General features: G+C 39.8%; 1 long non-coding RNA gene across 1 annotated transcript; it reads right to left on the reverse strand.

Moving 5' to 3' along the window:
• Positions 1-704: 704 nt before the first annotated feature.
• Positions 705-13,249, reverse strand: LOC145492097 (uncharacterized). Its single transcript, XR_014049937.1, has 3 exons — positions 13,114-13,249; positions 12,971-13,032; positions 705-1,528 (listed from the first exon to the last, which is right to left on the reverse strand). It is a non-coding gene; the product is annotated as an uncharacterized LOC145492097 (long non-coding RNA).
• Positions 13,250-13,852: the final 603 nt, after the last annotated feature.

A 13,852-nucleotide genomic window follows, 5' to 3' on the forward strand; every position in this document is an offset into this window, starting at 1 on the left:
GACTTGGAGATGAGCATTTATGTCCGCAATTGCGTCATGTTAGAAAAAATAAAGCGCATTTTCTTGACTTTTCGTTGACTCATCGTATCTGTTGCCGTTCTCGCGCAAAATAAAACAAGTAGACTTAAACCACGAAATTGACATTTATTGGGTTAACTGCATTGTCACAATGCCTTTCCTTTGACTTTCTTCGCCTTATCAGACCATTCTTCTTTACTCCATGTGTTGTCACTCGTTCTGTTGGTAGAGTTAATGTTGGTTCATTTACTGTATACTTGCGTCGAATTGCGTGCAAATTTGATCTCGATCAAAGTGATCGTAAGTCAGTGTAAGTGCGCGTAAGGTCTGGCCAAACGGAGTCGCAAGTAGACCCAAGTTTTCTACGTGCGTCTACTTGCGAATAATGTCTTTCCAAATGCACGCCTGGCAAACATAGTTCGAGAATCTCCTAACCTATGGGAAGACCAACAAATGTCTTATCACAAATTGCCCTTTACAAGCAAGTGCAACTTCCCTCGTAAAACAAATTTTGCAAATCGCGATATACGTTTCGGAGATGCAGACTTTTGGGTTCGACCCTCTAGAGTAATATGGGTCAAGATCAGTGATCCAAGATTACTCAGATCATATATGGCCAATCAAAGGAACCGATGAATCCATTCTGCTCTCCAATTTTTCGGCTCCTGAGATGCACCATGATCCGAGCGATCTAAGATCATTGGTCCTGATCCAGATTACCCCAAAGGAACGCACCCTTAGCTAGACTCCTTCGCAGCTGTTACATAGTTGGTCCCACAACGCTTCTACTAACGCTAGTAACTTTCCACAGGGGGTGAAGCGTTGCGTGACGACAAAGGGAGACTGTGCAGGGTTGATACCCTGCGGAGATTCCTGATGATGAAAACACGAGTAAAATACTTGGTCCACTCTGTACAATCACTTACAAGTGGCCGAAGCAAGGAAAAAAGTATGGGCATTCACGGTTGATATTTTACAGTCACGTCAGTTGAGCGCACAGTTTTGTTGCGATTGTCTGGGGATCTGGGGACGAGTCGCCCCAGGGCGTACCTGGTCGCCCGGACAAAGGTAGCGCCTTGGCAATAGCGTCGATCGCGCAACAGAGCGATGCAGAGGGATCAACTGCACCAAGTGAGCTAAAAGGGTATGTATTTCAAACGTTCTTGTTCTACATTATCAGGGCGAAGTATTATCTGTTAAAGATGTTGATAGCAAGCTAAGCAAATCTGCAAGGCATGATGCACAAACTACACAAATACTCTTGACGCGTTTAGGACAACACACTCAATACGATTTACGATAAGCTTAATTTCATAACATGAAGCTAAGCAATGTCTTTTTAATATTGGTGCAATTTACACTCTATTATACGAACAAAATCTACAAAAAACATGCTACAGAAACTTGTCCGCTACGTTCAAACTGGTGAGCCTTTTCTCGCTTTCTTCATTTGCTTTGGCCATTATAGTAAATTACTGAAATCCCCACGTGGCGCTTTAATGAAAAAGCCCTGACGATGAAAGACAAATGATTGGGTTAATACAACTGCAGACACAAAACTGAACAAAGATTGTTTTGTTATCACTAAAATATCTATGTTTCACAGAGCACTCAATCGTAAAGATGAAAATACCAGTTCTCTTTACTGGTTTTAATACAATTCTTATTTGGGGTGGTTATGGGAATTTGATGGAGACCAAGAAATCGAGGGCGTTTTCATTATGCAAGAGCGAGTGGTCAGAGACCAGTGGGAATGCCCGAAGAAAATGGAACAACATTTTCCGATCAAACCGGGCCATCCAAAAGGAATGGCTGTTACCCTTTTTGTTTTCCTTTTCCGAATTCCCTACATAATTGAAGAGACGTAGAGCAATGAACTGGCTTGTCAAAATGGAACAGCAAATCTTGGTTGGAATATTCTGACCAGAATATTCGGGAACACAGCTGATCCCGAATATTCCGGTTGAAAGGAATTGAAGCGGACCTTTCCATTTGATTTCCGACCAAAATTTCTGGAATCTTTGGCCTAATGGAAAGCATGCCTAGACTCTCGCTAGGTGGTCATTTGATCGGTCACTTGCCTGCTCCTATCAAATGATTTCATGATCGGAATTCAGCAAAATGACCTTTACAAACTGGTAATAAAATACTATTGAGCCTACCCCAATGAATATTATCTCATGGTTTGAAGTGGTCTCCCCTTTGTAATACCCTGGGTGCCAGAAGCTTTTCTTGCTGGTCAGTGTAAAACGTAGACTGCATGCGGACTGCAGACTGGAGACCGGGGGTAAAATACAGACTGAGGGGTAAAATGCAGACAGCAGACTACAGACCTTTTAAGTATATATTGGATTATTTCCAGTATCAAGTGCTAACCGTAAACAGGGTTATTCAGGCTAACCACAGTGAAGGTCTGCACTCCCGTTAGACTGAATACCACTTGGGTTAGCCTAAATAATGCTCTGGTTAGCCTGCTTACGGCTAGCTGTCAATGATGAAAATAGCAACACAATTCATACTATAGTATGCAGTCTGCCTTTTACCCCAGTGACGTCTGCAGTCTGTGTTGCTTTTCTTGCTCGATTTCCGATTTCAGTCAGGACTCAATTGATTGTAAACTGTCTTGCAGCTTTTGGGGTCATAGTGTTGGCCTCTGGTCAATATCAATCCCACAGCACAAAAGAAAAGTCTCTTTGGCTTCCAGGGTACTATTATGGGGTGTAATCAGATTTCATACTGGCACCAGTTTCATTCTGTTATTTGCAGCAATATTTCATTTTGCATCTCCTTACTGAATCTGTTTTCATGCACATACAAGTTTCATTCTGAGACAAAGTGGTTCAAAGCACATGTCTGGTCCTGGTGCTAGGGGGACTCCCTTTTGAAAAGGTCGAAGGTGCTTGTCATCTTGCTTAGGGGTATAAATCAAGGATTCTGATCTCACTAAGGTGTTCATGACAAAAAGTCACTATTTTTAGCTGTCAAGGTAAGTAATAATAATAAGCTGCTCGTATCTCTGATTTTGGGCTCATAGGCTAGTCTCTCAAGTCTACAGGCTCCTTTTCCAAACAGCAGCCGGTAATAAAGCCTATTGTGCAGTTCCAGAAAATATCCCTACTTCCCATAGAGAATAAATTGGAATTTCCTGGGGGGTTGGGGGGGGGGGGGGGGAGGTTTGTAAGACCAAAGCATTTAAAGAGGTATGAAGCTTAATTGGAATTTCCAGGGGTGGTGGTGGGGGGTCTTGAAAAAAGTCCCTTCCGTGGCGAAGGTATGGATATTTTCTGGAACTACACATTCCGTTTTAAGTGGTATCTTTTAGGGGTCAAAATAATGCTCAAGCCACATCCAGATTGGTCTCATTTAGGGGTTCAATATAAATTTTCTGACAAGCATCCCCAATCTTTTCATATAGAAGTCCCCCCCCCCCCCCAGGGTCTGGTCTCTGAATTAGCACTGAAATGAGTAGTCACACATTCATGGCATTTTCATTTTGCCTTTACCAAAATGAACATCTGTTAAATAATCCAAGATGAACTCATTGGATACCACTGCATCATTATAAAACGCATACCTGATGTTTCATGTAAATTAACACCACCTTAAATGCCTGGTTGGGGGGGTACTCTGTAAATCTCTCCAGGGTAGGGTTGTGCCATTGGGACACTGAAACCCTTACCTTATACTAGGGGTCTCATTAAGGATTTCAGCAGAAAGGCAACTGGTTTTCACAGGTGCCAAAACTATTGGAACTGAACTTCTTTGTAAGAAAAACTTCCCACTAGATGGTTAAACCAGCCGGGTAAATTGTCCTCACAGCTGTTCAGTTTGCACCGTGTCCAGCCCTTTAAATGAAACCCCTGCTACACTAGACATGATTGACTTGAATTTGGAATTTTATTCTAGACTAGGCACCAAAAACCCCTACCCTATCTCAGAATGGCTATTTTCCATGCAGAAACCGAATTACAGTCATAGTCCAGCAATTGTTTATACAATGGCCACTTTTCTGATAAATTATACCCTATTCTGGACCAAAACTGTCTGATTTTCTACACCCTATCCCAGACCAAACTGCCTGAAAACCATGCTCTTCACAGTGGTACATAGCCCGGCATTAAGTTTATATAAGTGAATTCTATGTCTCTAGGTATGGAGCTGCTGTAACTTAAAAAGGAGTGACTGAGAAACAAGAAATATAAGTTTATTGAGTGATTTCAATAATAATTTAATGAAAAAGTCAGTTGTGGATCTCCTTAGAGATTGAGTTCAAATTTATAACATTGTTTCTCTTTTTAAGTTAAATTTTAGAAATATTGGTTAATTTGGAGGAGGGAGATCTGTTGAAAACTTTGAAGTCAAGGTGAGAACTGAGAATATTGTAATAATTATTAATTTTACTTTTATCATCATATTGGGTGCAAGCATGAAATCAGACAATGTATAGAAACTATTCATTTGATACCTTTCCTACCTTGATGTTTAAAATTAAATTGCTGTCAATAATCAATTTAAAATGTTCCAGATTTGTAGAGTACTGTATTTACATTAATTAGCCTTAAATTTTAGCTTTAGTTTAGCCTATTTAAAGTTTTCTTTAGATATTTTTCCAGGTGATGGCATTACTTTTGCTGTACGTTTGATAAAAATGATTTAAATTATTAGTAGAACAGCGCATGTGTATACTACATATAAGTCAAATAACCTTAGTTGTTACACAGTAAATGACATTTAAAGTTATTTAGCACTGAATTATTAAATCTAAAGACACTTTAGAATCAAGCCTGTTGTTGTCTGCTGTCAAAAATGTACCTGTGCGTAATATTAGTGCCATAGAGTAATTTTTGTCAAGTTAAAGAAATTAAGCCTGAACATTACAGATCCTTAAATGATCACCCCGTCCCCCCACCCCTACTTTGTCCCAACAATTTCTTTGCATTTGTTCCTATACCTTGGTGCTTGAAAAAGTCACAGGGTAGACTATTTGTTACATGTCTTGCTGAAAAGACAACACAAAGACCCTGACCAGGGCTTCAGAACTCCAGAGGCTGGGTAGTCAAAATGTTTTAAAGTAATCCGTATTATTGTTGGGGTAGGTGGCATCTCTGCAAATGAACGATGTGAATTTCACAGTAGAGTAGCTGGCTGAGATAATGGTAATGGTAATTTTCATCAGCAATGGCTGCTTTTGACAACCCTGCAAACTTCTCTAAGTGGAGTCTTATGCACTTAATGATTGTGCCAGTGCGTCTCCATTGAAAATGTTAACCCTTTAGGGTAGGTAGGTAAAGTCTGCATACGAGCCATGTGGCCCATCAGGCCAGAGCTTATTCTGTAGCATGAAGTGACTAGGAGTATTTCTACTCCCTCCTGGATGGGATGCTAGTTCATCGCAGGGTTACCCCCAGCATTAAATTTACTGGTACTTATTTGTACACATGGGTGAAGAGAAGCACTGGGTGAGTAAAGTGACTTGCCCAAGAACAGAATACAATGTCCCTTACCAGGACTCAAACCCGGAGCACTCGGTCCAGAGACAAGCGTACTAACCATGAGGCCACTGTGCCTCCACAACCCCGTAGGAAACAATTTCTAAATCCTAATGGTTTTTAATGGTCATACTCAGATTGGCGAGAAAGCCTGCTGATCATTTCACATGCTGTCCTACTGCAAGCATTATCATGCACAAAGCAAATGTCTGATTTCATGGGAAGTCATGCTGTTAGTGTGTTATGGTTGCGAGGATCTTTAAAAGTTTTGAAATCCCTGTCATGGTCTTAGTTTACCTTCCTTCACTTGTCTGTAGTAAAATGTTTACTCAGCCACAGGTTGCATGGCTTTGCTCAAGATATTCTTTGTAGTTGCCAGCAGTTGTAAGCTTTCAGCTTTCTGTTTGACATTTTCTACTTTCATCAATGCTGCTTTCTAAAGACTATCTCTACCCTTCTGAAATCTCTTACTATTTGTCTCTTTGAAAAGAATGGAGTGCAATTCTGTCTGTGTTATGAATTGCTCAAGAGCTCGATTGCTTTTATATTGTTTACATAATTCTCTTCATAAATATCTGCTCAGAATCCAGTACTTATGCACTTTTGGGTATAATTTTCTTCATGTCGTGCTGCATGAAATGTCATACTTGATTGCCACCTAATTGCCCTATACAGCAGACTCACAAAAAAACGAATTTTGGTGTAAATAGTGAATTGCAAGAGAAAACAGTTACTTTTTGTAGGTCTCTACTGAAGAAAAAAAATTCGAAATTATCTGGTTGATATCTAAATGCACTTTTATATACCTAAGATAACAACCTTTCGGTTTCCTGGACAATGAAAACAAAAGTCTAGCTTGTTTTCTTTTGAAGTAAAAATCAATACCTAATTTCTTCTTACAATCCTAATACATTTTCAAGTAAACAGGTAATGAGAATTAATAGAGCCATCGGCCAGGGGATATTGTCCACAGGGGCCCTCATATCAAATTAGAGGATGAATAAAAGCCAATCTTGCCAGTTGTACTTTGACCATTTCGAATCTCAATACGCAGTCATGTGGTGCAAGGTCTTGAACCGAGAAATGTTCGAAAACCGTTCGGAACTCTACTCTTGGTGTACGATCGGATCTTACGAGAAAAGCAGATTTGCACGATAGTAGCGTAATTGTCCGAGACCCCGTAAGTTTTCGTCTCCTGATTTCGCGCCAAATGAATGGGCATTTAAAATTCAAAATGGCCGCCACGAGGCAAAAGACAAGCTGCATGTTTTATTTGTTGAATGTTCCCTAATTTTTATGGGAGGGATCCCTGGGTGTTGTCTTGATTCAACACCAAATTCTCATTACCAATACCAGAGACATAATGGAAGCCGCTGAGGAGAATTTATATTTTCATACAGTTACTGCAAGAGCTAACGTATCTCACATTTCCAGCGCTGAGTTTAAATCTCTAACTGCTCTTTTCCAACGCTATTTGAAACACAATTTAAACGAAAGTTATAAGGCTGGTTGATCTGAGGAAGATTTCTCCAAGATGAACTTAGGAAATGTGTGGGAATCTCAAAAGAGAATTTTGATCCTGCTTCTAATGGTGTGATGGGCTACTTTGACGCTTTTTTGGGTTTAAAACCACTAGAAAACCACAAAGGAAACACATGGAAGCTAGATGGAAAGGCCTGTGGATAACACTGAGATACAAAATACATTGAGATACACTTAAGAGGGGCCCTCTGTAAATTTCAACTATGGCCAGTTGGACCAGAAAAAATCAAATTCCTCAAACTTTCTCAGATGAATGGTCTAGATAAGTGATTGACAAAAATACAACTTTCAGTTCAGTTTGATTCGTATTTTAGCGCTGGGGCCACCATCTTGGTTTTGCCCCTCTAAGAGGGCTTTCAGCGGCCATTTTAGGGCACATTTTTAACAATTTGCCATACAAAGAAAACGATATAAATCCCCGTAAAAACCCTTTATTCGAGACAAGCAAGAAGTTTAACAATTCGCTGAGAAGTCTGTTAGCAGCCTTTAAAATCCTCCTCTTAATCGAGGATTCTCATCAAGAACTCGTTTAAGCTCAGTTTTGTTTTGATCTGTTGTGCACCCGCCATTATTCCACAAATGCATATTCCGACGGGTAGGGGTAGGGGTAGGGTGGGTAGGAAGTGAAAATGCAACGACATTAGAGCCATTTTACGCATTTCTGTGGCTAAACCAGTAACTGGCTTTCCCAGAATGATGTGTGTATCTTGATCAGCTTTATCAGTTCATCAGTGAGGCCCTATTAGGGGTTTTCAGGATACTGGATATCTGGGTAAAAAATTAATAGGATGCAAGAAATTTAGGGGAAAATTAATGGGGTAGAGCATGTTTAGATCAGATAAAGCGGGACAGTTGTGTTTTTCGCTGCCGGTAGTGCCATCAAATTTTGCAAAAGACAACAGAGTGACGAATAGTGCGCAGGAAGTAATGGTAAGCGACGTTTTATTGAAACTCCGTTCATTTTCTTAGCCGTTTCACTTTTTCATCAGAAAAGAAAATGCTCAGAAAATTACCGAAGGGCAGTTAAGGACGGTGCCTTCTTTTTTGTGGGCACACGGTCTGTGCATTACGTAAGGCATGGTTTAAACGTCAGGCGCGCGCTTGGGTTGGAACTAGTGACGTAATTAACTACCCTACCAAGCGTGCATTCTCGTCCCCAGAGCCCACGATCCTTCTGGCCTGCTGTAGGGATCGAGAGCTCTGGGCTGGTGCAACACCGGAAGTCAGCGATTGACGGACTTCCCGTCAAATCTGTTAAATCCGATTGGCTGAAAATACGAAACGAATACTCTGCGTATGCTCAGAAAATCGGGTCTGGCCAGAGTTCTCGATTCCTGCCGCAGGCTAGAAGGATCGTGGGCTCTGGGGACGAGAATGACCAGGCTTTTATCGTATCCGTAGAAAAAATCATATTGAAATTCAACTGTAGATGGCATAATGCGCGAGCAAAACAACTGCGAGAGATCTCAATGTTTAACTTACTTGGGAAGTAACAGGAAAAAATGTAGGGGACACCGACAAAGTTTTCGAAAGCATGAAACAAATCATTTAACTTTTGAAAAACGGGTGATTACAGCTACATTTTATGGTATGAATTGTAAGTGGCAAGCCTATTCGACAATGCATTAGCTTTTGGCTGTGAGGAAAAGTTATGTAGACTGTATTTTGGCTAAGCCAGAGGAGTGCTGTCCAAAGCGCTGTGGCGACGATTCTGTTATTAAATACATATCAAAAGTGGTTTTTATGTTACCACTTACCACGTTGTTTAAAGATGTTTTTTAATATGTTTAGTTTTCTGCATGTAAATGCGAACCTTAGGAGAATCTGTGAAGGAATATCTTTACCTTTCTTTAAGAAAAATGCTACCGTCAGCAGTAGCTAATTATCTCGGAAAAATTAATGACTACCCCAAGTTTTCTTTGTGGATTCTAATAACCCTGGCTAAGATCTACTTTTTCCACGTTTTCTTAATCTGGCGGAAACACGTTAGTATTTTGTAGGTACCATTCGTTATTAGCCTAAGGCATCCTACAGCCGCTAATGTCGTTCAGTTCTGTGATGGAGCACAGCTTCATGTCTGCACAAGACTAGTTTTCAACCCTATACAGGGCGCTTTAAAATACCCGCATCTATGAAGCGAAGCACTAATATTGACGCTTAGCTTTTTAAAGACATTATAGATGCGTTTAAGACGCACAAGTTGAATGAGTCATAAGCAATTGGATGAGTTAACTGACACTTGTCAAAAATATCTGCAGCTTGATTCTCAGCGGCTGTTGTGTCTTCTTGGAGGACTTTCTCTTGTCTGTTTCTGAGCTTTGAAGCCATTCTCGAGAGGAAGGATTGAACGTGGCAAGGAGTCAGGAACTCATCACAGGTGAACCGCCTAATTCTGGCCTCATCTTTTGAGCGCTTCATCTTTTGTGCTACAGTAATTGCTTCGACTTTTATGGCCGTCTCCTGACCCGAGAAAAACTTTTCTTCGAGGTAGTTTTTTTGTTTTTCATTGAAACGACTGGCCTTTTTGGTCACTTTCAGGGCGCAGCCTTTAGGTTTAATTTGTTCAGCAGGGACTGGAAGAGTAGAATTTGCTAGGACAGGGTGAACACCACGATTGTCGCTATATCATATTTTGGCCTTGTCAAATAGGGTTTCCCTTTCAGGAACAAGTCAACATGGTGTCGGTGTATCCCTTATCCTATTAATTTTTGTCCTAAATATCTTGTATCCTGTTAAATCCAGCTCAACGATTTCCTACTCAATTAATGTCCTGTTTTATCTGATCTAAACATGTTCTACTCCATTAATATTCTCCTAAATTTCTTGCATCCTATTAACTTTTTACCCAAATATTCAGTATCCTGAAAACCCCTAATAGGGCCTCACTGATGAACTGATAAAGCTGATCAAGATACACAGATCATAATCTTTTGACCTGATACTGTCTATCGTTTTCGTTTTTCTTTTTCTTTTTTTAATACACGACCTCTCCCCCCCCCCCCCCCCAACCTACCCTACAAAAATAACCAAGAAAATGCCTGCAAGCAGAAGCTCATGTTCACATCATTCTGGGAAAGCCAGTTACTGGTTTAGCCACAGAAATGCGTAAAATGGCTCTAATGTCGTTGCATTTTCACTTCCTACCCACCCTACCCCTACCCGTTGGAATGTGCATTTGTCAAATGTAACGCAATCTGTAGAATAATGGCGGGTGCACAACAGATCAAAACAAAACTGAACTTAAACGAGTTCTTGATGAGAATCCTCGATTAAGAGGAGGATTTTAAAGGCTGCTAACAGACTTCTCAGCGAATTGTTAAACTTCTTGTAAACGGCGGCTTATGAGACGAAAGATAAATAATATTGATAGATGTTATGAAGCGGGCTTCGGAGGGTTGAAATGTGCTTAACCGTGACGATGTCTGAGAGTGATTTCGTACCCTAATCACCGAGGATGTGGCTGAAACATACTGTAAATATAATATGAGGCATCGTGGAACATCCAGTTGTCGACATGTCGCGAAGTAAGTGGAATATATCATTATTTTCTCTGTGCAATGTTATTTTCACGTTAGTATGCTAATTAGTACGGCGGTCTTTGTTGACAAAAGCACAGCTTAAACTTCTTCTTCTAACATTTTACAGTTTTAACTGCCCCAAAATTTTATTGCATGTTCTTACAGGTCAGACATTGCTCTTTAAGTGGAGGGTAGTTTTGGGATCTCAAGTGATCTTTAGGCGATATTTTCCTTTAAACTTCGCCTTTTTTATGGCGCTTCATGAGTAGTCCGAAAGGGAAGAAATTTAAAATTCTGTAAAAAAAATCAGGTGATGATCAAATTGCCAAAACAGCCTCTCAATTTAAGCAGAAACATTTACCCGGATTTATATCGTTTCTTTGTGTGGCAAATTGTTAAAAATGTGCCCTAAAATGGCCGCTGAAAGCCCTCTCAGAGGGATAAAACCAAGATGGTGGCCCCAGCGCTAAAATACGAATCAAATTGAACTGAAAGTTATATTTTTGTCAATCACTTATCTAGACCATTCATCTGAGAAAGTTTGAGGAATTTGATTTTTTCTGGTCCAAATGGCCATAGTTGAAATTTACAGAGGGCGACTCTTAATTTCTTTGTAATTGACAGGAATCATGAATTGGTCTATTTTTGTGAAAACGTGATTTACAATTTGCTTAGAAATCAGCATTGTTCCTGTAATAATGGAGAATTGGGCAGTAAATGAATGCATTGTATTTCGTGACATATTTAAGCTTGCAGTTTAGAATTGCCCAAAACAGGGAACTGAATGCAAGAACAGCTTTAAATTTATTGCTACAGCCGACACCGGGTTTTCTCTGAGTTTAACCGCTAATTGCCTACGTTTTTCATTAACACCTTATCTTTTTGTGTCATGCAAGCAATGTTTGGAATGGTCGGATGTGCCTTGCTACTCAATAAAAGCATTGTTGGTTGAATAAACTATATTGAGCAGATAAGCATATGTATTAACTATTGCCTGGAGCAGAATGCTTTCCCACGCTTTGGTCGAATTCCTTCAACTAGAGAGTAGCCTTAATTACGCTCAGTGGACTACTTGCTTCTAGAAGGTATGTTTTGACTTTGTTTTAGGTATGAGTTCTGCAAAGCAAAACTGAAATGATATCATTACTCCTGGACAAGTTAATATCACTAAACTACAGAAACCAAAACGGGGCAGCTCGCATTTTCTGCCATATTGAAAAGGGCGCGAACGTCGCTTGGAAAATACTGTTTCTTTGGGACTTCTATGTTCACTTTCTAAGCCTAGCTGTATGTCAGAGTCCTTATTTAGGTCATCTTATACACAATATCAAAAGGCTTAAGGAGTAACTACAGACTAATACGTAAATCATATCCATCAAATTTCTTCACTGAAACCATTTGTTGAAATCAAACTTACTGTTGGGTTATCAGTTTTTGCTTTCTGTTTACTTCATACAAATAGTGATTCTTTCATGCCATGTTTTCGTCCTGTTCAAAGTGGTAGATAAAAGCACGAGGAGGCTATTTCTTTTGCAAAACGGATGCTCTCGTTCACTACGAATGGTACGCTACAATAGACCTTAACTAAGCCTTTAACGGATTAATACAGACTTAAAGTTTCAACTTCTAACAAGCGTGGATCAACATCTTCACCTTACAAGCGGAGTTCAAGTATTCTCGACCAACAATTTCAGGACGATGTTAAATGTCTGCTTGTGCAATGGCATTTGTGGCGTACAAAATCTGATGAAGGAATTTTTTCGCTTTTTTTTTTTCTGCGCTTAACTTGAGTACATGTATCTCTTTATCCATTGTCAGGCATCTCTTTGAATATTCAGTTGTCAAAAGAGTTTGGCGAAACAGAAAGAAAATATGTCGTTGACGAGTGCCTTTATTCTCATCACCTTTTTCCTTGAGATGTACGATTATTGTTAGGAGAAACTGGAAGTTGGTCTCTCTCATGTCTTGAAAAATTAGGCTTTGCATGTTACCTGGCGTTTTATTTATGCCATTAACTACCAAATGTTGCTTTTCGCTCTATTTCCAACGTTTTAAATTCCTTCTTGCATTACTGTTTTTCGTTGTTGTTATGCTTTCACTTACATATGTTTTTCTTATCTTCCTCTTGCTATTTTCACTTTGTCATCTCATCTTCTTTAACAAATACACTCAAAATCTTTTCCTGTCGGTTTCGTTTTCAATTTAACTGAGATATTATTTTAAGCAAATAGGATACAAAGTAATTAAGTTAATTGGTCAGTCGGAACTATCTCAAGTTGGAATGAATTCATTGTCTGACAAGAATTTTGACTACTTATTCGATAAAGCTGTGCTGTCTGTTTGTTCTAATTTGCACTAATTTTAATGTCATCTCTTGCAAATAATGAATCGATTCACGCTTACCTCTTGCTAGCGTCCCTCTTTGTTTTCAATAGCAACAAGTCTCCCCCCTTCAACTTTGACTTCTGCAAGAAACGAAAACGAATTTTTGAGTGTTGTCTCCTTGACATACGTTTTCGTATACTCTCAGCAATACAACTTCTCACCTCCGCTCGTGAATCGCTTTACAACGATGATATGATTGTCAGGGCAGGCGATAACGATCCGTTGATAGGGTGACGATTTTGGTCCATCACTGCTCCCTGAAAGCTCCGCTTCTTTGTCACCAGTCGCATTTTCCATGTTCTCTTCAACTTGAAAAAGCTAACTCACCAAGTTGGACTGCTTATTTCAACTGAGCAACCTTGTGACGCCTTGTTCTGTTTACCGGTGTGTTCGTTACGTTTCGGGAGAAGTATGCGGTGAATTTTACTTCTGCAAGCACTTCCATCTATGTTTTAGCTGTGGCTATTACAACCATTCTATTGGCTAACTGCTGTTTTGCCTTCACTCAATCAATCGTGACAGCCCCTTGTCATGGGGGAATCCCTAGATATTGCTTCTTCATTTCAAAGAAGAGCGATAACAAACTCTTTGTCTTTTGTCAGGGTTGTTGGGTTTTTTCCCTGGTTGTTTCCCCAGAAAATAATAGTTCTGTTTGTTTTGTATGCTCTTGGAGGCCTATTAACCCTTTCCCCGGTTTTGACGTAAAACCTCGAGTCATACGATGCGGCTAAAACTGCCTGATCCTATTGTGTGACCATTCAAATGAAAGCTATTGAGCAGTCCTTTCTTGTGTTACTCTTTACTGTGCTGTACAAGGTGGTTCGAGCTTTTCATTCTGTGGATAAAACTCTGTTGTTTAACCATTCAAATGAAAACTATTGAGTAGCACTTTCTTGTGAT

This window comes from Orbicella franksi, chromosome 7 (genome assembly GCF_964199315.1).
Source record: "Orbicella franksi chromosome 7, jaOrbFran1.1, whole genome shotgun sequence".
Lineage (NCBI taxonomy): Eukaryota > Metazoa > Cnidaria > Anthozoa > Scleractinia > Merulinidae > Orbicella > Orbicella franksi.